Raw genomic sequence first — 25059 nt, 5'->3', positions numbered from 1 at the left:
GAGGACCTTAGGCTGACTAATCAGGGGCATGATTGCCTAACTGGGCCACGTAAAGACAGGACAAATGCTGATTGCTGGCAAAATTAAGAATCTGTTTTTCGGAAAAAAACAAAAACAAAAAAAACCTCCCCAAAGAATGCCCCTAGACTTGAGGCGACATTTTGTGTTTACTTCTATTTGGGGGATCTTCGGCACAGCCCCCTGCTGGAGCTGCCCAATGTGGGGAACACAGAGAGTGGCCCGTTCTCCAAGACATTGGGCTACGCTCTGCAGGCCCCGCCCCACCACTGACCAGCTTGGCGACCTCTAGTCTGAGCTCTCACATCCACAGAACACCCTCCTCAAATCCTCCCTCAGGGCTGCTGTGGAGCAGAAAGCAGTGGGGCAAGGAGGTGCTTAGCAAGGTGCTCAGTCACCAACCGGAGAAGGCAATGGCACCCCACTCCAGGACTCTTGCCTGGAAAATCCCATGGACGGAGGAGCCTGGTAGGCTGCAGTCCATGGGGTCGCGAAGAGTCAGACACGACTGAGTGACTTCACTTTCACTTTTCACTTTCATGCATTGGAGAAGGAAATGGCAACCCACTCCAGTGTTCTTGCCCGGAGAATCCCAGGGACGGCGGAGCCTGGTGGGCTGCCGTCTATAGGGTCGCACGGAGTCGAACACGACTGAAGCGACTTAGCAGCGGCAGCAGCCGTCACCAACAAGCACTATTAGTCCAGGCCAGCTGCACAGCTTGGCCAAGTCGAATTCAGTATCATTTGACTCACCCCTGCCCCATGCAGAGTCCGCTGTGGCCACTGCAATGACAGCTCCCACCTGAGGGCCTCTGTGCCCAGCACTCACCCTGCCCAGCCCCTGGGCAGCCAGCCTGGCTCCCCCAGCCTCTTGTGCTCAGCCCCCAGCCCTATCCCCTCTCCTCCCAAATCCCTCTTTTCTGGTCCTCACTCCAAAACCTCTCCACCCTTCACCTTTTCCAGATGTTAGAGCTCCTGGTAGTGTTCCTGCCACCTTCCTTCCATTTCATTCAAACAAGGATCAACTCAACAGAAAGTACTTAACACGTTTATTTAATTACATTCAAGGGCCCCATGACCTGCTCAGGCTGGAGACGGCCCCATGGAGAAGATAGAGGCCAGAAATCTATTTTGCCAGACGTGGGGCCATCACCGTCTTGAGGAGAATCAAGACCCACGTCATTGCAATAATGCCACGCAGGACATGGTTCGGGCTACCGAGTCCTGGCCTGGGGCTCCCCACACTGGGGACATTTAATACGGAGACCCATGACCAGCTACGCCAGAGGAGTGGGGACGCTTTATTCATACCTTTGCACAATAGCTTTGCATAAGCTCCAGCCAAAAGGACACATAAACTTCGAAATAGCTCATGTTTGGGAAAGAAAAATAAAAGCAACAGTCCTAATGTCTCAAATCATATTTACAGGAGATTTTCAAAGTACTGCACATATCTTATTTCCAACTGGTCCTCCCTAGCAGCCAGACATTTGACAGGGCTGGAGTCACTACCCTCTGCCCACACTCCTCACCACCAGGTCTCAAAACCGGAGACCGGACCAGATCACTTGGACTCAATGAGACAAGGGCCCAAAGCACCTGGCACGGTATTTCACACACAGCAGGCCCCTGGGAGTCAGGGTGGTTGGAATGACCACTTCAGAAGAGGAACTCTGCCCCCCGGGGAGATCCAGAGCAGAGACAGGCTGTTCCGATCCTTTTAGGAGATGACCTTCTTTTCTTTCCATCAGAAATGTGTCAGTGGGGACTTCTCTCAGCTGTCCCCCCGTGCCCCACTTTATTTGCTGCTCACTTAGAACAGAAGGGACTAAGGCTGAGCAATGTAGAAGGGGAAGGAACAGGGCAAGGAAGTGGTGGGAATGGTACTGAATCTGAAGGGGGGCCTCCAAGAGGAGTCAGGAGTTTCCCACCATCTCAGGAGCCAACCTGCCCTGATTTGGTGCTCAGAGCATCATGTCAGGAGAGTCAGAAGACAAAAATATGTCAGAAGGGTGTCAAGGTGGGGACCACAAAGGGGTTAGGAAACACTGCCCTGTTCTTTATTAGAAGCCACCACACATAGCCAATTCCATCTTAGTGCAAGAAAGGCAGAACAGGCACTCTCAGACCGTCTCAAAGATGAGATCAGGGACTTCCCTGGCTGTCCAGTGGTTAAGACACTGTACTCCCAACGTAGGAGGCATAGGTTCGATCCCTGGTCAGGAAACTAAGATCCCATATACCACATGGTGTTTCCAAAATTAAGACTAAAAATAAATACTAAATTTTTTAAAAAGATGAGAACAAATCACAGCAAGGTCAAACCCCTTGTTCAAGGGCATATCAAGGTCGGAGGCAGAGCTGAAGTCGGACTTCAGGGGTCTTCTGGCCCTCTGAGAAGGCATTTGAAAGAGGGTGGCCAAGAGCACCTAGGAACCCACACAACCCGTTCTATAACTGAGGCCCAAACAAGGACCTGCCAGGACTCTGGCCGCTTCCTGAGATGGCAGGGGCTGTGGCTCCACGCAGGGACTGAGACTGTGCCCTGAAGGTACCACCTCATCACCCTCACATCTGGCCCCAGTGGGTCATGTCAGGTCCCCAGTGCTGGGCCATGCCAGGCCCCTTGGTGAACCTTCCAGAGCCTCTATCTCAGGCCAGCTGTGGACTCCAGTCCACAAGGCTGCCCCCGCCCCAGGACCCCAGGAAGGACCAGGTAGCAGATGCCTATTCCTCCAGCACCCACTGAATAGTGGCCACTATGCCAAGTGCCAATGCAGCAGCGAAGACGCCATCAAGGCCTGGCCCCAGGGAGCAAGGGCTCTAATGGGGAAACTGGCCATAGCCAAGGAAGCAGGTGAGGTGGCGATTTCAGCAGGAAGCAAGATGAGGACACAAAACAAGATGACAGAGCAGCTGAAGGGGATCCGGGATGGGCAGAGTGGTCAGGGGGGCTTTTCTGGGAAGGGGACAGTTGAGCTGAAAGCCACAGTAAGGACCAAAGGAAGAGCACCCCAGAAAGGAAAACAAATGCAAAGGCTCCAGTGATGTCCCTAGGGTGACATCTCTCTCCCACCCTTCTCAGGGCCCTCACCCATTCTGTTTCCTAAACTGAGAATTTGTCTGACCCAGCCTCCTTTGATAGCTAACTTCAAGAGCAACCAATAGGTGCTCGATATGGGCTAAGTTGAAATGGGGCTGTGGCGCCTGGGTAGATGAATCATGGGGGATCCAGGTGGGGAGGCACACACGTCCTGACCCCCTCTGCCTCTGGAACTAGGCCCTTCTGAAGGGACCAACCAGGGTCGGGTCTACAGACACAAATCCACAGTGGGGAAGACATACAGATGGAGGTTAGGACATGGGGAGCCACCCACACCATCAACATATAGGTGCATATGGTGGGGAAGGGCTTCCCTGGTGGCTAAGTCGGTAAGGAATCCAGCTACAATGCAGGAGACCCGGGTTCGATCCCTGGGTTGGGAAGATCCCCTCAAGAAGGAATGCCTACTCACTCCAGGTTTCTTGCCTGGAGAATTCCACAGACAGAGGAGCCTGCGGGCTATAGCCGGACATGATTGAGCAACTAAGCACACATGCATGGTGGGGGAATGCCAGGTGTGAACCACAGATACACGGCATGTGGCACTTTCTCAGGATCACTGGCCCACAAGGAAACCTAGGCATCCAAGGACCCACTGTAGGGCAAGGGACTGAAGGAGGGGGCCACAGCACCCACCCCCAGGCCTCGGGACACAAGTCCACACTCCAGTGGAGTCACACACACATTTATGCTCATGTATATACTGGTAGCCCAGCTGGTAAAGAATCTGCCTGCAATGTAGGAGACCTGGTTTGATTCCTGGGTTGGGAAGAGCCCCTGGAGAAGGGAACAGCTACCCACTCTAGTATTCTTGCCTGGAGAATTCCATGGACAGAGGAGCCTGGCAGGCGACAGTACAGAGGTCTAAAACAGTTGGACATGACTGAGCGACTTTCACTTCACTTCACATACACCCACATGCATGCTCTAATTACCCACACTCATCACTCACACAGACACATACTTTCAGCTCTCACATAGGCTATCTACATGCACAATTCTCAAGCAGACACACAAGTATGTGTGCACACAGAATCATATTCATGTGCAAATATACATGTATCCACTCATGGAAGACTTGAGAGTTCCTTGGACAGCAAGGAGATCAAACCAGTCGATGCTAAAGGAAATCACTGGAAGGACTGATGCTGAAACTGAAGTTCCAATGCTTTGGCCATCTGATGCAGAGCCGACTCATTGGAAAAGACCCTGATGCTGGGAAAGATTGAGGGCAGGAGAAGGGGACGACAGAGGATGAGATGGTTGGATGGCATCACCAATTCAATGGACATGAGTTTCAGCAAACTCCGGAACATAGTGAAGAACAGGAAAGCCTGGAGTTCTGCAGTCCACGGGGTTGCAAAGAGTCAGACATGATGGAGCAACTGAACAACAGCAACCACACATGGATACACCTGCTTATGCACATACACTCATGCATGTGCAGACAGTTCTCACATATACGTACATGTACACCCACACTATGATTAGCACTGGAATACACCCATTCACACACACATGATGGAAACAGTCATACACACTCACACACATTCATTGACTCACGCCTCGGGTATACAGGCCCACATCCACACATTCAAGCTCACACAATCTCACACTGACACACATCTTCAGGGCACGCTCACGCATGGACACCCACCCACAGGTGCCCTCACACTCGGGCACACATGCATATGCGCCAGGGCAGGTCCAAGACCCTCCCACGGGTGGGCTGGCGGCGCGGGGCAGTTTGGGGGTGAGCTCCTCGCAGAGGAGCCGAGCAGGCTGCAGGCCCCGGCGGGGCTGGAGCCCGAGGGTGGGCCCGGGCGGCCGGCGCGCGCTGGTGCCCTGCGCAGGTAGCGGTAGCGGGGCGCCCCCGCGCACCGGCCCGCCGGTGATTACTATGCGCCAGCAGCTGTCTCGGCGCAGTGACGGCGCCTCTAATTGATCTCATTATCTCCCCTCCGTAAGGTGAAGTGCGGCGCTCGGCGGGGCCCGGCCGGCTGGCAGGCGGCGGGCCGGCGGGGGCAGCGCTCGGCCCCGGGTGCCGCACCACCGGGCGCGCCGCCAACGAACACGGGCGGCGGGCTGCCCTGTGTGCCCTGTGGCCGGCTTCCGTCCCCGACGAGCGATTTCGCCAGGAAGCAGCGCGGGCCCCGGCGGCGGCGGCGGCCTCCGGCGTCCCTTTGTCACTCCCACCTTCTTTGGAAATTGTTAAGAACTAAGAAGGCTGATCCGTCCTGTTTCCCCTCACCTTCCTCCCGCCCAGCCCGCGCGGCCCGAACTCCGGAGCGCTTCGCTCGGTCTGGAACCGACAACAAACGCTCCCCGGTGAGCCCTCCGCCCGGGCTGCCTGCGCCAGACCCGGCGCCCTTCCGGCTCGCGGGCACCCGGCCCCAGCCCGACCCGGGACCGGCCCTGCTCCTGCCCACAAACCCTTTCTCCCTCCCGAGGCAAACTCTCCCTCACTGGAAGAGACAGCGCAGAAGCAGCTCCAGGAGTTGCAGGAGGGGGAAAAGGAAACCCTCAGTTTGTTGTGTTTTCCTCGGGTTTGTTTTCTTGCCAAAAAAATGATCCCCCTTTGTCTTTGCGCAAAAGAAGCAACGCGGGCACCTTCTGCTGGGCCCCGAGCCGGTGCCAACGTGCCTTTCTTAAGGGCGGCTTCTGTTCCCTTCTAGTCTCACCAGATATATTTTTAACATAAAAAACACTATATTTAATTGGTTATGGATCTCTGTTCTCTTAGCACTACTGGATATCACAGAAAAACACATTAGTACAGAGCAATTAGTGCGATGGCAGTAAACAACTAAGGCACTATTAAGCTGTGGGTGATAAATAGTATTACTTTTTATTTTTTACGGTGCTAGACTAAAAGATGGAGGAGATTTAAAATATATATATGTCCATTAATATTAATATAAAACGTAAATAACAGGTGTCTCCACTTCTTAAGGTACAATATATTCTCAGCACTTCACTCTATAGAGAGCATTTGTTTTTTTCAAGTGAAAAGATCTTTTTCTTTATACACTCGAGGACAGTATTTCGTATCTTCAAGCACCCAGATATTTAAGCAGAAATATTTTTTTAATTGGAGTTATGGAGTCAGGCGAAATAATGCCCATACCTATATCACCATAAAAAATAAAAGCTTCCTTTCAATTGAAATATACTCCATCGTTTCTATCTTTTCAAAGAGCGAACCAAGCATTCTGTGATAAATTGACTGCAGGCCAGGGCAAACAGGCCGGCGGTGGGTGGGCTGGGCCGGCGGGCTGCACCTTGCTCCAGGCCCATCCTCGCCCATGGCTGTGGCAGCCCAGGCCGCTCTCCCTCCGTGTGTGTAGATCATCCTCGCGGTTCTGGCACATCTTTTCCTCGGCATCTGATTAAGTTAACAATGTGCTGCTATTTGCATGCAGATTTGCCGGGGCTTTCTCTCCAGCTGCTCCCGGAGACTTGGTCTTTCTCTGCGTTGTGATAGCGCAGCAGTCCCTAAATGCAATCTTTGTCAGACCCAGGTGTGCTCTCATTGAGGAAGCCTTCGTTCCAAGCAATTTTTCTTTCTGTAGCATTTATAAGGCTCTATTATAGTATAGCCACATCTGGAGGAAAATTCTCCTATTAATTATATACTTTTACCACTTGGAAGACAAATTCTAAAAGATACCAACATTTTTGTTGTTGTTGTTCTTATCTCTTTGACAGCCTGCGTTTTATTTTATTTTGTTTTGTTTTTCCAGGCATTTCAATATTTAAAGAGCCATTAACCAAGGGGGGTGGGGATGGGGTGAATTTCTAGGAAAAGAGAAACAACAGACCTAAAATCTTAGTGTCAGCCCTGCCTTACCTCAGTCAGCCAAGTCTGAGCAAAGACACCAACTGAGGCGTCTCTGAGACTGTGGAGTTGGACATGGGACTCGGTACAGGGGCCAGCCAGGTGGAAAAGAGTTCTGTTCTGCTGGAATTTAAAAAAAAAAAAAAAAGCAAGTGCTATTAACCTTTAACCTCATCTGCTCCCAGGTGGACACTCACTCAACCCACCTTAACGCCAGACCATTTGATTCCTCCACATTCCAAAAGCAGAACCAAATTGGATCAGCATGGTGGCCCAGATGCTATGTTTTCTTTGTGGGATGGGGGGTAATTTTTCAATCAGGTTTGAGGCAGATTAAAAGAAAAATCTGGAGCTAAGTATTCATTCTCGTTTTTCAGAAAGAGACAACAAGAAGCTTTGCCCACAGAGTCTGAAAGTTACTTTAGAGCCAGATGGGGGTTTGAGGGTTTAATATTTTTGGTTTGGTTTTGGTGTTGGTATTTTTTTTTCTTTTTAAAATCTCTTTTGGTATAGTCAGATCAGATGGTGATGGGGGGGTGGATAAAATTAGTCTGAAATGTAGGAAAAGTTTTAACAACTGGATAGTCCCTATTTGAATTTATAATACATTTAAAGTGCTAGAAAATGTAATTTTTGATTCAAAAAATATTTTGCAAAGGGATATGCACTGCATGAATAACAGTATGTGTGTGTGAGTGTGTGTGTTTAAGTGTCTTGTGCTGGGGAGACTGCACATATACTTGCACAAAGAAAGCCGAATTACTTTGAAACCAGGGAAAATCCAAATGGAACCATTTTCACTTTTCAAGCCAACTCTATCAGGTAAAAATCCAAGCAGGTTTTGGCCACTTAGTCCAGCTCCTATGACAACAACACTGAAATTGTCATCTCCTGCCTCCAAAGCTGGCATCAGAAAGAACTCAGGGTCATGTCCCGGCAGTACCAGGGGCAGCTCCCAGACAACCACACGTGAGCAGAAGATCACCCAAGAGGGGTCTGTCTCAGTCCTGCCTCTGAAGGGCCTAGTTACTGCTGCCAGCCACTGGCTGGCTCTACTCACTGATACTAACCCCTCTGCCTCAAAATGACCAATCATTTTTCGCTCTGTGGCCATCCATTGTCTGAGTGCAGACAGAGGTCAGAAAGGCCCTGCAATTAGAGTTCATCTTTGGGCCATGCTTCAGCCTCAGTTTCCTCAGCTCTGAAATGGGAAGAACAACCGCCCCCTCCTCAAAGTGGGTATTACATGCATGAAGGACTATGAATCAGGTTTAAAATATAGATGATTAAATAAGGGCAAAATTTACTGAGACTTTTTTCCTTTACGAATTAGTTCCTCCCTCTTCCTGCAGGGAAACAAGCAGCAGATTCTGGACCCCTGACACTTACAAATGTATAGACTTTTAAAAAATATTTTTAGACAAATAATGCAAAAAGAAAGAATTGATTTTTTAATTTGACCCTTATGGGGCCACTTGCCTTTGAAATCCTCCTGTTTGCTGGCATCCCAGCCCCCTAGATACCCTCCTGCAAAAATAGAGCAGGGAGGCAGATGCAGTGATACTGGATTACATCACTGAATAGCATGTGGCATTGAGGGGAGAAAAAAATAAGAAAAGACAAATGACATTTTGCTGCTATAGTGTGCTATTTTAGTGGTGATGGCTTGACTTTTGGCCCAAACGCATATGCCAATGGCAAGGCTAACTCCAGGGACTCACAAAAAAGAATGTGTGTTCACAGCTGTACTGTACACCAATACAGATTACATGTTTTCAGTGTTGCGGCCACAACAGAATGCTAATTAACATACTGGAGTGATGAGAACGGCTGCAAGGGCCTTATTGTTCCATTATTTCATGAAGCCCAGCTGCCTTTGTTTATGTCACTTATCCTCTCGTGCCACAGGTTTTTACTCCAAAAATACTATCCCAATACAACGTTAATATTTAAAAAACAAAGAGGTGGCAGATTGTCATTTTTGTGTCAGTCTCAAACTGCAGAACTGTTAAGCTGTTCTGGTTCGGTATTTAGAAATAATTTAACAGCCATATTCAGACACTGCCTGCATTCTAACATAATGGCTGAATACTTGAACCAAGCAAATGCATAACTATCCTGACATCACTTATGAGATTTAGATTGGTCAGTTAATGGAAGTCTTTACCAGAATCAATACCATAACAGCTTCTTGAAATGAACGTGATTTTTTACACGGAGTGCTGCAAACAATAACTACAGAAATATACTACCTTTGTACCCGGCACAAAGAAGCTAAGATGCAAAATTAAGAAGCAATTACATTTTTGCAAACTAATATTACAGTCGATTATTAAAAACAAACACTTTCAAAAATATGTACTTATCATTAAATAATTGGAGAGCATTAATATCCCCTGCACCTGATTAATCATTTTTTTACACTTTTTAATAGCTGTTTCACCTACTGGGTACATTATCAGGTTGCTATTAAGTATTGATATTGATGATTGATGTAATAATGATTAAATAAAAAGCCATATTTAGAGCTTGCTTTTTGGTAAATATTTTTTTCATAATCCTCATTCAAAAGAATACTGTCTGCTGGCTAAATTCGTTTTTTTTTTTTTTTTCCTTTTGCCTGAATTGTGCATAAAAGTGACATTCTATAAAATACAGGTTTCCTCAAATAGTGTTCCACCAGCAATCTATACATACTACAGTAATTTGCAATCACGGTCAGGGAAAGCTGTTGGCTCAAGCCCAAAATGTTTATGGTGCATTGCTTCCCCAAAGAACAAAAACACCCTGGAGTTTTATTTCAGATTTCCCTAAATGCGCCTTTATTGACACCAGGTACAATAGTTGGGGAAATACGTAATGCCCCAGCACAGACGCCATCAACCAGGGTCATAAATTAAGTTAGAAAAGGTCTCCCCTAAAAAGTATAGCACTCCACTAATCAAAGCCACACTGTCGCTCAAGAACACGAAATCTTCCCCACAGCCAATTGAGTGAACAAGCCAGAGTTGCTTTTTAACGAGTTTAAATAGTAATCTCAGATAAATGGAGAACCGCTTGAAGTGTCTGTCTTCTAGAAGGCAGTAATGAGAGGATTTAAAGCATTCTCCATCCCAAACTGCATAGAACCCAGAGAATGCCACAGGTGTGTCACCATCTACGACAGAGTGCTTTCTCAGCTATGGCCATCCCCCCACTGTGGACACAACATAGATTTTTTTAATTGGATCCAGGAGCTAGCTAAATTATCCAACTGCTCTGTGCTTAAGCCCCCAGCTAGCTTATATACCAATAATAATAAACTTTCCATAATAGCTGCTCAGCCTATTACTGTTCTTTTTTTTTTTTTCCTCTTACCTAAAAGTGGAACCACTTTATTCTGATTGCAGCCACTGAAGAAACTCCTGAATTAGTTTCTCCTAAAAAATTGCTCAAGAATTACAGACGGGATCCAGGTAAATAATATTCAATTACATACGCACATATCTTCATAGGGGAACTTGCTTATCCTATGGAAGATAATAATACCATAATTCATCCTTTTGCAATTTGTCGGAGAATTTTCCGTCCTCCATTATGATGTTTATTTACCATGTCAAAATGACAGTCAGTCCCAACTGCAGCCTGGGACAGGGATCCCAAAATATAGGGCTGCTCAGTCACTAGCTTCCACTTGCTACAGCTTCAGTTGACCCTCTGCATTTAACGCATACATGTGTAGTGGGCAAAAATAAAATGTAAGCCCTGTGCTGCCATTCTGAACATCAGAAAAGTGTTACATTTATAAATAAAGAGATCAAAATCCCATATTGGGCAGAAATAATATCTTGAAACTAAATACATGGACCCACCATTTAGACACATTTTTAACAATCTTAATCCCACTTAAACTTTGCGAAAACTCTATTGAAAATTTAACCTTGTGCTCTTGAAGCTGAAACTGATAAAACTTAATCGCAACAAGGCAGTGAAACACTAATAAACTCATTACAGGTCACATAAATGGACTGTCTGCGGGGCTGCCAGACTGCACACATAAACGGCTTCAGTTGCAAGCAGCACAGGCAAGCAAGGTGTTGCGGGCGTCTGTGTGGACAGTTGGAGGGAGAGGGTTTGGTAGCACTTCACAATAAGTTTGCTAAATTTACTTGATTAGGCAGTTCATTTAGAAATTTCAGATGCTAATTATAGGTGGAGGCAGACAAGTTGATATGGAAGAATGAGTTTTCCCGAGGCCTGAAAGCCACATCAGGGCCACTCTTGCAGAATGGATTTCTGAGTCTTCAGAGCCCTTTCCACCCGACTCCCTTTCCCCAGGCAAGGTGAGCTGCCGAGGAGCCAGCTTCAACCAGGCCGCCTCCTTCAGATCCCATGGCTTCTCCCAGCAGGACCCATGGAATCACCCCCCAGAGTTGGTGACCATGAGATGCTGACTGCATTCTGAGGACTCCTTGCTAAAATCCAGGGACACATATGCTCAGTTTGGCTTACATGATGACTTAAGAAAATCATGTAAGGGTTTTAAACTTGTAAAAACTGGCTGAGTTCCATATGAAAATCCAGATTTCTGACCTCTTTAGAAAATTTCAAAGGTCTAGCAACACCGGTCCCATTGCCATGGGCAACCACCCTAGCGTGCCTCTCCAAGTGGTCACCCCATATTCATCAATGGGAATGCTCTCACCCCAGCGGCATTAGAGCTAGACATCCTTAGTCTACACCCAGCATTCAAAGGCTGCTGATGAGAGAAGCGGGAAGACACAATCCAGAGAAGCCTCCCCAAAGTGAAGCTGGAAGGCAGACAGGAGACTGTGACCTCACCTTCGAGGCCCCGCCCACCAAGCTCAGCCAACACGTGGCTGCTGAAGCCAGGCTGCTCTATGAGAGTTCCTATTTGCAGGGGGTCAGGAAGTACACCCTCCTCCCTGCCATCAGGAGAAGAACAAGCCAATCTCAGAGGCACAGAAGCAGGGGACTGGAACAGAGGCTCTGTCCTTGAGCTGCCCCAAACTCTTACAAGTCTGGGTGAGGCAATCAGGAGCAAAGATCAGATAACCAAAGACTAAGCAAATGGTGGAAAATCGGGCCAGACCCTGCATGAAGACTTTCACAACCAGGAGGAATCACCCCATTCTTAGCCTGGGGAGAGTGACAATGAGGCTGGGACAGGCAGGAGGACTAGGAAGGTCTGGGCTAGAGACAGGAGGAGGGAGAGGTGGGGGTTGGGCAAGACTGCACACAGGGCTCTCACTGCTTGTGAGCAGTGGTGTAGGAGCCTGGGTCAGAGCCAGCTCACCCTGGTCTGTTCTAGACCCTCCTACTCGCCATGCAGCTGGACCAGCATTATCGGCACTTCCTGGGACCTGGTTAAAAACGAGCAGCTTGGCCCCCCTGCCCCAGACCTCCTGAACCAAGTCCACATTAAAGGCACTGATCTCTGCACCCAGCAGAGAAAGCTGCAGGGACTTCTCCAGGGTCCCAGCCCCACATGCTTTGCCAGGCGTGGGGTGTGTGAGCCTAAAACGCAAGAATCCCAGGACTTGAAGGTGCATTTCTAGCAGAGGCATGTTCCCAGTCCACCCACCTAGATGATGTTCTTTTAGACCATCAATAAATATGGCTTCAGTAGTCAGATGCTATTTAATTAGCACTAAACTCTTTTATTTCATGTAAGTTAGAGCCTTGCCTGAGACACTTCATTTGGAAAGTAACCTGGCACTCAAGATTAAAATGAAATATTAGCATGTCAGCGGGCGCCTCATCATGGTGTTCTCCCCTCCAGCCCTCCAAGCCTACAGGGGACAACATGGCCCTGCTTCCAAAGCTCCCAGCAGAAGGGATTTGACACGAGGGCTTTCAGAGCTGAGGGACATAGAAAAGGGACTATAGCCCCTAGGACGTGAGAAAAGAAAAACTTATCAAAGTTGGAATCAAATACGGTTGCATCCTTCTTTCTGAATTTCCTCCCTGCCCCTCAGTCATCGAGCCTGCCCCTGCCTCACAGCCTTTACATGAGCTCTGCCCTCTGTCCAGGTGTTGCCGCATCTTGGCAGGACTCTGCCTTGCCCTTCAGAGCCTGGAACCCAGCATCGCCATCCCAGAGGGGCCCTCCCTGATCCCTCGGCCTCAGCTTGTCCTGATCTCTTTGCTTCATATCCCCCTGTTTCAGTACTCTGTGTGGCACATGTCCCTACAGACCAGCTTCTGGTTTCTTCATCTATTATCTGTTTATTGTCTGCCTTCTCCAACTAGAATATCAGCTTCATGAGGGTAAGGACTTTGTTTTGTTCTCTGCTATATTCCCAGGGTCTAAATTAGTGCCTGGCTCCTCAAGGAGGATGAACAAAGAAAGTGGGAGGTGGATTAGAAGATAAGTAGATAGATGAATGGATCAATTGATAGATCACTGATGATAGATACACAGATATAGAGAGGGACAGTGGATAGGATGGATGGATGGATGGATAGGTAGAGAGATATACACATCCACAGATAAACAGACTAAACTGACAAACTGGAAGACAGCTAGCTCAATTGATGAGACTCTTTGGCCTTCAAAAAGTCAGAAAGCATGGCCCAACCACTGCTCACAACATTGTCAGATGTGACCAGCACATATGTAAATGACAATCAGGGATTCTGAGGGCACGGTCATGAGAAAGCGGGGTCAGGAGAACTTGCTGAAGGGGCTGGGAACTGGGAACGCAGTGGCTTCATGGAGTAACTTGAACTAAATCCTAGGAATGTGGCTGGGTGCAAACCTTCCAACAGGGCAACTTGCTGATCCCGAGAGGCTTGCTTGCCGGCACGCAAGATGGTTTTAAGTGATAACCAAAAAACCCCCTGCTCCTTCAAAAACAATTAATACTTAAATAATTATTTTATTATTTGATATGAGAAAACATATAATGGGCACATTAGACCAGAGATTTCATAGAGATTATTATTTAGGACAGAGCTAAATATATTTAATTAAAAGAAGTGTGTCAAAAAAAAATTAAGTCTAGGAGTATGTGGTACTCAGGATGGTAAAAATCGAAAAAGGAGGTGTGTGCACCATGAAAGTGACAGACTTAGAACTAAGGAGTCAATCTGAGCATAAACTGTGCCCCCCCCCCCCCCCACCAACTCCCACCAGAGAGGGTCTGGGAAGGTTTCATTCACAGGCAGCCTTGCTCTCTGGATCTGGTCCCCAGCTGGGCTGTCACAGGCAGGTGTGGGCTTCACGGCCCTTCCCTGGATTTGTGGAAGTGGCAAGAATGTGCCCAAGCATACCACGCCGGCCCTGGGCACCCATCTCCGTTCTGCCAAAAGCTATAAGGGAAGCAGGAGGGGTTCCAAGAAAGAAATCATGGCCCTGCCTCTGCCAGGGACAGCCACAGCAGCTCCAATAAGTCACCCCCTTCTGAAGGAGAAAAGGAGGGGAAGGAAGCAGGCGAAAGAGAGAAAGGAGGGCAGGGGAGAGAAAGGGAGGGATGGAGGGGAGGGGGAAACAGAGGGAGAAGGGTAGGGAGGGGGCCGGGAGGGAAGAAGGGAGCAGGGAGGGAGAGAGAGAGCACGGCAGGAGACAGGCTATCTAAAGACCAAATGCTGGCTAAAGTCCTTATCAGGAAGAAAAATTTTTAAATGCATGAACTCTATTTATACCCTGGATAAACAAGATAATTATGTGTTCATTTTATAAGTTGTGCCTTGATTTCAAGATCACCAGTGGCCATGAATGTTTGGATTTCATATAAGCATGTTTAAAAGCCATGGGTCTCGACCCTCCGACCAGGAAGCTAAGCTTAGTCAACACTTTCACACTGTGATCAAGGCGTAAAGCAGAGAGTTGAACAAACTAACACTTCACTCTTGGAATTGAAGTATAAGCAGAAGAACTGATGAATCTGCTAATTGTTCCATTGTTCTCATCTGCTCTCGACATTGGCATATACCCCTTGTGTAACCCAAAGTGCATCTTTTGTATACATATGAAAAGAAAAATGAGGATGACCCTGATGAACACAAAGTGTGTGGTGGGGGGAGAGGGGGGCAGGTTAAAGGGCAATCCCTTTTTTATTATTTTTTAAAGGCCAACATGCTGTGCACAGTTCTCGGCTCTGGCTTGAGACGTGAGCAATGTACCTATAGCTGAGCACCAGAGCAGGCCAGGAAGCCTGGACACCCCGCCCCAGAGCTGTCACTGGGGTGCCTCTCTCTCTGAGGTCACTGTGAGCCCCAACCAAGAGAAGGGCAGCGTCCACTTCTACTTTCTCCCTACCCCCATGTCCACTGCCCCAGCTCAGTATCATAGTCTTCCTGACACCCGTTTCTGCAGTGTGTCCCGGCTCATCACGATTACTCTTAGCTGGCAGGCAGCCTTCACCTTGGGCTCTGACCCACACCTTCACTCACACAGACTTACATCCCAAGTCCCAACAAAACAAGGCTATTTGTCACCCCAACACCAAGCCCACCCCCAGTTTTCCCACAACTCCCCCTTTCCTGCCCCCACCTGGAATGGTCACCTTAGTCCCTCCAGATATGCCCCTCCCCCCAGCCCCAAATGCATCTGGCAAGTCCCCACCTTCTGCAAACAACTTCTCTCTGGTCTTCCCCTCGCCTCAGCTTATGAAAATCTTCCTGGACCCCAAGGCCCAGCTCCAGCACCAGCTTCTCCATGAAGCTCCTCCTAAGCCACAAGAAGGGTCTGGTTTTCCATTTCCTAAAATGATGTGCAGTGCTGAGCATAGAGAAGGCCCACAACCATCATTAGCTCCCTTATCGCTGGTCAGCATCTTATTCCTATTGCTCTGATCAACTGGTCTCTCCCCGAGTCTGGATGCACAGCTCTCTCTAATCTCTAAGGTGGCCCAGGCCACGTGACCTTCATCACTGGTGCCCTGCTCTGTATTTGTTCCCACAGGTTGCTTAGGATGGCGGAAGAGCTCCTGCATTCTGCCGACTGTGCTGAAGGATCACACCCCTTACCTCCCTGTAGGACCAATGTCAGTGAATTCTCGGGGACGGGCCTTGGAGCCCTGCTAACTTGCAGCCCTGAGCAGAGCTGGCTCCTGGGGAAGCAGGGCGCTTGAGGACCCTCCAGGCCCAAATCCACACCTGCCCGCAGGCCAGCTTCCCAGAAAAGCTGGACTCTGAAGGAATCCTCTCCACCTCAGCCCCAGCCTCACCAGGTAATAGATGGCCTATGGAGGCACCAAGGCCAAACCAAGTTTTTAGTTGATTTCAACCACCCTATTTCTCTCTGACTCTAAAACAAGAACCAATAATGGCCAAAGAGTACGTTTTAAGGGGAATAAAAGCATAATTTGGCCTTGCTGAAGGTTAAACCTCAAATACAGAACTTATTTTAAAATTCTATTTCAACTGCCCTCCTAAAAGCAGAAAGGGCATAGTGGCTCTTGGCCTCTCTATGTATCTTTCTTCAAGGCCCTGGATCCTTTTAGCCCAACTTCACTAAGATGGAGCCATTGTGAGGATCATCCCAGATTATGCGAGCCAGCACCACTGCCTGACAATTGATGTCATACATACACACACACACACACACATGCACAAATACACACACACGCCTGGTCTCTCCCATAGGTTACAAATATGGGGAGATACAGAAGGAAAAACAAGATTTTCCACCACCCCCCCTTTCTCTACCATATGGCCTATACCTCGCACATAAAGACCATCTGAGTCAGTGAAAGAGAAAATTCATTTTTTGTCCCTTTCTTACTGATAACACACCATTATGTATACAGATATTTAATTCTTACGTAAAGTTAAAAGGTTTGTGTTCATTCTACTTTTTTGTGCATAATCTTCCTTTTTAATTTTAATCAGAATACCTCAAAACAAAAACAATACAAGCAACACTGAAAAACCATCAAAATAAATAACTATTCTCGACTTTTTTCACCCTCTTGAGAAGGAAGAAAAGGAACCGGTGATGGGATGCTTGGGACTACGGAAAGGGAAAAACACCCCCCCTTAGAAAGCAGCCTTTTCCTCAGTTTACCCCAGTGCTCAGAGAGAGAGAGGGGGAGAACCCAGGCTCTAGACAGGGCAGGCTTGGTGAAGAAAGCTTCCCACTGAAAGCGTCCTGGGAGTAGCTGGGACAAGATGGACCCAGGACCTCGGTCTGCAGGCCTGGACTCAGAGGCAGCAGGGAAGCAGCTGGAACTTCTTCCCGTGGGCAGTAGATCTGGGCCTACCTGGAGTCTCTGTGCTTCTCTGGGCCAAGCCCAGCACTCCCTGCAGACCGCCTTTACAGGAGCTCCCTGGGTACCTGCCTGCCTGGCTTCTAGGACAAGCACCCCTCCGCTCCGCAGGAGTCAGAGAACACTTAGCTGCAGGGCCCTCCTGAGCGTGGCAGCTCACATCCTGGGATGCGCTGTGGTCATGGGGAGACCAGGTATGGGCGACAGTGAACTTGAACTTTTCTGAACTGAGCCCCAACCCAGATCCTTCTTACTGCAGTTCTTCAGCCGCCCAAGCCACACTGCGTGGGACAGACCAACATCCACAGAAGGCCAGCAGAAACAAGTGAGGCACATTGGGTTAACATGCCACTTTTTTTTTTTTTTTAATTTTTGTGGTGTCTATTTGCAAAGCTGACCTAATGCACAGCCTCACAGCTCTCAACCTCTGAAGGGCCAAGAGGGACACAGGAGGCTTTGTCTGGTGGCAAACAAAGGCCAAGTCATGGCAGAGTGGACCCTGAGGTGACGTGGGCTGCCCACCCCCCACGAGGACGCCTGCCCTGCAAGGCCACTCGCTGGGCAGATTCAGAAAGAAGAGGCAGAAGGAGATGCGTGGCCAGACTCAGCCTGGTCCCCACTCTGGGGAAGGGCTCACTCCAAGGGCGACTCGTCCCAAACCCAGGGAGAGCGGCCCTTCTCTGTCCCATGAGCTGGCACAAAAAGAAGGAATCCAGAAAGAAAGATCAAAATCACGTTCTGAACCTTAATTGACACCAGTCATTTTGACTTCACTAAGCCTCTCCCCTGACTCCCTCCTCCCAGAAGAAAACCCCCAAAAGGTCTTTCCATTGTAACCTGGTTGCAGAGAAGAAGACACCATTATTAGTTCCATAAACTAATCAAGCGCCATTAGAAGGAAAGAATATGACATGAAGCTTTTGTTTTCAGATATGAAAGAAAGAAAGAAAAAAAGAGAGAGAGAGAGAGGGAGAGAGAAAGAAGAAAAGAAACCCCAGCAGCAGCTGGAGAATCAGAAGGAAGGAGAAACCGTCACCCAGACACCAGCGAGGGTGGCTCAGGCTGGTGCCGGATGGCAAGAAGGGTTAAATTTATGTTCCATTACAAGTCCCCTTTTTTTTGGTTTCATCTTCTCAGTAAAACACATAACTTAAAATGAAATCAAATATTAAAAATGACAGACTATATAAGTGCTGTGAGTAACTTCAGGTCACGGAGGGAGGGAAAAGCCGGCAAGTTGTCAGGCACTATCTGTCAGAGTGAATTAGAAACAATCAACAGAGACTGAAAGGGAAGGTGATTGTTATTAAGCAGCGGGGCTGTGAGCAGGCTACCCAGATGTGGTCATGCATATAAAGGACAGGAAACAGCAGTTTAATTCAGGAAGCCCTGGCGAACAGGGCAGCAGAGAGGAGAAAAGTCCTTTGTCGCTAATAAGCTGGAAGTTACTTTGATAACAGCAGGGTTAGACTCGAGAATAAAACACATTTCTTTCACTACCACACACCATTAATATCACAGAAATGTGGTCGGAAGAAATGCCTGGCTCAGACGGATTAGCCACTGGCCTCCCCAGCAGCCGCCCCGGGGAAAGCCAGACCCGGGTCCCCTTCCCCTTCCAGGGCCAGGCTGTCTCTGACCATGACCACCACGGACCGCCTCTCACCCTCCAGCAATGTCATATCACCAAAGAGAATAACGATAGTATTTCATTATTTCCCAGTGTCAGGCCCTCTCGTTGCCGTGGCCTGTGGGGAAGGTGCGAGCCCGGTAAACAGCCTGGATATAATGAAGTCCATGTATGCGGCAACGACAAACAATTTTATATGCAGACAAGGCCCGATTTCATAAGAAATTACTTATGCAGGCGTTCTGCAATTATCCTGTGATACTTTCAGGCAACAGTCTGACAGCAGTTGTGCAAACAATAAAGGGATTACAGAAATAAAAACAAATAATATTACACACACAGAAACTCCATGTTGCATGTGGACGAGTGAAGGGAGTGTACAAGGATGAGTGGGAGCCATGCAGGGGCCAGCAGGAAGTGAGGCCTGGAGCCCAGCGACCCCTTCCCAGCACACAGCCAGGCCTGGGGCACAGCGCCCTGATGGAGCCGCCACGGGCAGATGTTTGGGATCGTCCCCCATTGCAGGGGATGCTGGCCCACCTGCCAGCCTCTCAGGGGAGCGGAGGACCTGGGCCACCTTTGCAGGATAGAGTCATGGGACCAGGACAGGCACTGGGTGGGCCGAGGAGCCTTGCCATTTCTCTCCCACACCAGGTGGCCTCTCAGGATAGAAAGAATCTTCTTGCGCTTCTTCCCAAGGTCAATACAGGCCACCCACGTCCAGTGGCAGCCAGAGTTTCTGGTCAGCTAGGTACAGCATCGGGACCACCCCATTTCAAACACAGGTGAGCAGAATGAGTGGATAGGCCCTGCAAGAGGACCAAATCAGGACTCCAAGGGAGCCACAGCATGTGCCCATGCAGCCCCACACCTGGCATGAGGAGGGGTCATCCTATCACCCGCTCCCTGGGGGCAGAATCCATGCATCACCCTGTCCCCGTATCAGACACGGGTATCAGACACCCTATAACTCAGGTGTTGGGGAGGCACACAGTGAGGTGGGAAGGGGAGGCCTGCAGACAGGGATCCTGACCACCATTCCCAGAAGGTGGGTGTTCCCACTGCTGCACCTCTTGCAGGCATCAGCCCACCCCATGTAACCAGAGGCCTCGCAGGCCTCTCTGCAGGGAGAGAACGCAGAAGAGTGAGGCCTGGGGCTGCAAGTGTCATCTTCCTTTCCCACTGCCTGTGTTTCTGGAGCCTGGGCTGTGCTGCGGGCAGCTCAGGTCAGCACTGGCTGGGTCTCATCGCATGCCCACTGTGTGTATGAGCCTGTGCTCCTCAGAGCTCTCCTCAGTCCACAGAAACACTTGTGTTTGAAAAAAAGTTATTTTTTTTTAACTTCATAAGTTGCCAACATTGGAGGAAAAGAACTAGTTTTTTTAAACTTTTTTCCTTAAAAACTATGAAGACCTGGGAAAATTCAGCCCACATTTCCGAGTGCAGCTGATGAGAGTTGAGTGGCCGCCTGCGATGGGATCAGCTCTCCCCCACTCACTCAGCACACATCCAGCTTCCTGCATTTCCCACCTGGACCCTGAAGTGGGGTTTAGGACAACTCCCTAGAGAGAGACGCCCAGGCTGGGCAAAAACCTGTCTAGGTGCCTTCTGACAACACACTCTGGGGCAGAGTCCAAGCCCTCCCCTGGCCAGGCTGCCTTCAGCACTGATCACCTTCATCCAAACCCTCAGCATCTTCTATCCCTAAAACAAGCCTACTGGAATACCTGCGGGACACCTTCAAGTTACCTGTGCAGGAATCAGGAACTCAGAGTCCTGGCCTCGATGTGTCCTGGGTGTTGACATAAATCATACTAGCAAGGCCTTGGGCTTTGCAATCCCTGACTTCCAGAAAATTTGGAAAGAAATGTCAACTTGCTATATATGGAGTTTGCTGAAACCAAGGTGCAACAAATTCTAATAAATACAATATGCGGAGGGGAGAGGTTAGTCCGTCAATACATCAGTGAATGACTGCTGACCACTTGGAGCATGCCAGGACTGTCCTGGGAGCTGTGCAAGCTCCCAAGGTGACCAGGACACCAGCCCTTCCCCCTGCTGGTGCCTTCTTTCAGCTAAGAGGGTTCCTGGAGCTGTCTGGAACTGCCTTTTGTGCCCAGGTGAGAATGACTCTGCCAATGGCTCGCTGTGTGGTCTTGAGCAAATCCCTTGCCCTGTCTAGGCCCCAGTCTCTTCACCTAGAAAATAAAGGTACCTTTGATAGCAAAAGTTTCTGCTAGCCCTAGGGTTCTATGAATCTAGAAATTACCGAGAATTTCTTAACAGAGTCCTGCTTAACAATAGCACCTGTACTACCCAAGGGAAAAGATGCCTAAACCATAACTACCAAGAATCTTCAAACTCATTCAACACGTTATTAGATGACCCACAAATCAACACTGATAAAGAAGTGATCGCTATCAGTTTGGAGTTAACACCTCCTGGTAGTGAATGGAGCATGTTTACAGCTCCCTGAGGCCTGCACAGACTTAGGCAAACCTGATCAAAGGGAGCCCTAAAGACGGCCCCCTGCAGCTCTCCCCAAGCCCACAGCTATGGGGGCTCAGCTGGGTCCAGTTGCTGTTTAGTCACTCAGTTGTGTCTGACTCTTTCTTGACCCCATGGACTATAGCCCACCAGGCTCCTCTGTCCATGGGATTTCCCAGGCAAGAATACTGGAGTGGGTTGCCATTTCCTTCTCCAGGGGATCTTCCCAACCCAGGGATTGAACGTGCATCTCCTGCATCACAGGCAGATTCTTTACCACTGAGCCACCTGGGAAGTCCAGAGGAGCAGCCAAAGGTCACTGTCATGAACCACAGTGGCCCCCATGCGACTGGCCACTTTTCCTACACCCATGGTTCCTGAAATTCCTGACTCCCAGTTTTACACTAGTTCCAAGGACATCCCTCTTGGTAGAAAACTGAGGCCACAGCAAACAACCCACCAAGACTTGGTCCAAGTCACTTGCAGAATTCTGGCTCTAGGAGCATTCCCACACCTGGAAAGGGGGGGTTTCTCAAGACATGCTCTCTGGTTAAAAGCAGATTAAAAGTAAAAGAAAGGCAATAGTCCTTGCCATGGTCTACAAAGGCATGTCTATCCAGGCCCTCCAACCCACCCATCCTCTCCCAAGAGCCCACGTGCTCCAGCCTCGATGGCCTCCACTCTGTCCCCCACACATACTGACTTCTTCCCCACCACAGGACCTTTGCACATGCTGCTCCCCCTGCCAGGAATGCTCTTCCTCCAGACCTGCACTCGCTGGCTCCCACATGTCCTTCAGATCTCTCGTTTCCAACGTGCCTTCCTCAGGAGGGCCATCCCTCACCCTCATAGTACAGATACTCCCCCTCCCCCATGTCACCCCACACATCATTTCCTCATGGCATGTATCACTCTCTGACATCATCTTATCCATGGTTGTCTTGTTTATTGTGCCCTAGCCCCTGTCTTATCCATGACTATACCCAGGGCTGCTCCGTAGCCAAGGGATCATGTTCCAAGATCAGAAACAAGCACAGGCAAACCTTCACCTCGCCATCCAGCAGCTGTGTGACCTGGGGGAAGCCACTCAACTTCTCTGACCTCAGTCTCCACATCTGGAAAATGGAACCAATAATATCACCTACCTGCAATGGAACTGATGAGCATTAAGATAACCCCAAGAAACTCTTCTAGTTCACTCTACCTTCCCTCTGGAGTTAAAATCATCTCTGATTTTCTTTTGCTCTCAGGCAAAATGAGAGTACTGGGATCTTACTTTCCTACCTCATCGCTGCATACCGAGGAGTTTGCAGGGATCCTTACCTCCATGAGCCTGGAGAGCTCCCGGTGAAGATCAAACACGAGGCAAAGCCCCACACACATATGCAGGGCTTATCATCATTATCACACAGAAATTACAATTATTCACTCCCTCCTCTGTGCTCCCAAAGTACCGCTCCTGCGGCATTTAACTAAGGTGATTACTACCGCTGCAGGAAGGCTGTTGACTCACACGTCTGCACCAGGACACGGGGCCGCCTCGGGGCAGCACCCTGAGTCCGGGGTGCTGAACGTGCCTTGGGGACAGCAGGAGCCACTCTGTGTCTGATGGAGAGAAGGTCCCATGGTCTCTGAGAGCCAAGTCCTTCTAGAAGTCGCTGGGCCTCGAGACCAAGAATGGGGTCTTTGAAGGTAAAGCTGTGGAAGGCTGCACAGCCACACCTCCAGGCTCTGCCTCCATTCCTTGCTGGGATCACTCTAGAAAGCCATGTTGTGGCAGGACAGTAAATCATTTTCTGATGTGTATGAGGGATTCAGTTAGCATTAGATTGCTTAGCTGCTGCTGCTGTAAGTCGCTTCAGTCGTGTCCAATTCTGTGCGACCCCACAGACGGCAGTCCACCAGGCTCCCCCGTCCCTGGGATTCTCCAGGCAAGAACACTGGAGTGGGTTGCCATTTCCTTCTCCAATGCAAGGGAAAAGTGAAAGTGAAGTCGCTCAGTCGTGTCTGACTGTTCGCAACCCCATGGACTGCAGCCCACCAGGCTCCTCCATCCATGGGATTTTCCAGGCAAGAGTACTGGAGTGGGGTGCCATTGCCTTCTCTGATTGCTTAGGGTTTCTATGTAATGGTGCTTTGGTCATCCCAAAGCTGTACTTTTATAGTATTTGACTTTAAAAATTCAAGTGTCTATTTCAAAGTATAGGGAGGGCATTGGTGGAGACGAATGGGAGTAAGATTCCCCCAACAAGTACCTTGAGAAGTCCAGAAATTTCTCAACCAGCTCATCATAATTCCAGGCTCCAGGGTCTGAGAATCCTGTGTGCTGAGGAATCAGCAAGAGGCAAGAAAGGAGATGCCCATGTGCCCTCTGCTTGTTTTGAAAGCCTGTCCCCTTTCTTGGTCTCTGGAGCACAGAATTTCCTCTTGGATACACAATTTTAACTCTACTCCAGTTCATATGACCCCAAATTATTCCAAGATGTACATTTTCCATGAAGGAAACTCTCCCCACCTGCTCATGACCAATCCCAAGAATAGCACATCATCTTTCTTTATCTTGGTCCAGAGTATGCCAAGTGATCAGCTTCTGAAAACGCATGCATTGGTGGCAGGAAGCCTGGTGAGGCCAGTGCCTCTACCTGCTCTACAGGGTCTCAGGGACCACGTGCAGGATGGCATGGCTCATTCACAGGAGAAGCCCATGTCATTCCAGCTCCTGCCCTCGAGTGCCCCTTCTCATCCCGGCATGGGTCAAGGGGAAAAGGCAGCATTCTGGCAGCGCCTCCTTACCCACCTCAGAAGCCACAGAATGTGGAATATTCCAGAGCAACCACAGAGGGGTGGGGGGTGGGGAGCCCCACCCACCCCCTTCCCTACCTGAGGCCCTTGGCAGGGACGCTAAGCTGGGCCTTCAGAAACTGTGAGCATCCAGGCGGCAGAATCACTACCATCAATGTAGCAGCTAAATATTGTAAGACTCCTAACTCCCCCATCTGTGTTTTGCCTCCCAAGAGGGAAAATAGTCTTCGCAGACATTCCCTGATCTGGCAGGCAAATTCTAAACCTTACTGGCAACCACAGGCTTGTTTTCCCAACCAAACAGCTATGAAACCAAAAATTGTTCTGCCTGCGTTATGCTGAGAAGGGAAGTAGCCAAACAGTTCAGTCTGGAGGCTCGGGAAGCCCGCGGCCGCCTCCATCGCCAGAGCATCCCGGGTGCGAGAGTGTCCCGGAGCCGCTGCCCGCCTGCCCGCCGGCCGCTGGGGGAAGCTACAACTGCCGGTATTCGCTGCTCCTGTTAACACAGAATACACCCACCAAGAAGCTGATGGAAAACACACACCACAGTGTGAAATCAACACTTTCTAACTCAAAGAAAGGGGGTTAAAAAAAAAGAAGAGAAAACTTCCAACCCTTTGGCTGCAGATACTTCCTCCTACGAGATTCCATGAAGTGGTGGCAGCACCGTGGCCGGGGCCCTGCCACTGAGCCGACCTTGTCTCCCCAGCCCCTCACTTCCCGTTTTATGGTATTTCCCCGCATTTTTTCCTAGCCCTTCTCAATCTTAATGCCGGAACCCTGCACCTGTGCGATTGCTAATAAACCAAATCTGATGATAACCATGGAAGCCTAATTGATAGGGGCCCTTATCGACTGGCCTTGATGTCTATCTGAGGTTCTCAACAGCCAAGATTTAAATGTTTCATTTTATTTTTAACTTTCACTTTTCCACATTTCAGCAATGTCAGGCAAAGAGGTATGGTTT

At 49.2% G+C, this 25059-nt stretch overlaps 1 protein-coding gene across 1 annotated transcript in view; it reads right to left on the bottom strand.

The window, feature by feature from the left end:
- Positions 1-25059, bottom strand: part of ZNF536 (zinc finger protein 536) — a 443484-nt gene that overhangs the window by 300368 nt on the left and 118057 nt on the right. The gene's annotated exons all lie outside the window — the stretch shown is intronic.

This window comes from Dama dama, chromosome 4 (assembly GCF_033118175.1).
Source record: "Dama dama isolate Ldn47 chromosome 4, ASM3311817v1, whole genome shotgun sequence".
Lineage (NCBI taxonomy): Eukaryota > Metazoa > Chordata > Mammalia > Artiodactyla > Cervidae > Dama > Dama dama.
Note: the sequence above shows the minus strand (reverse complement) of the source record. Positions and strands in the feature narration are given on the sequence as shown.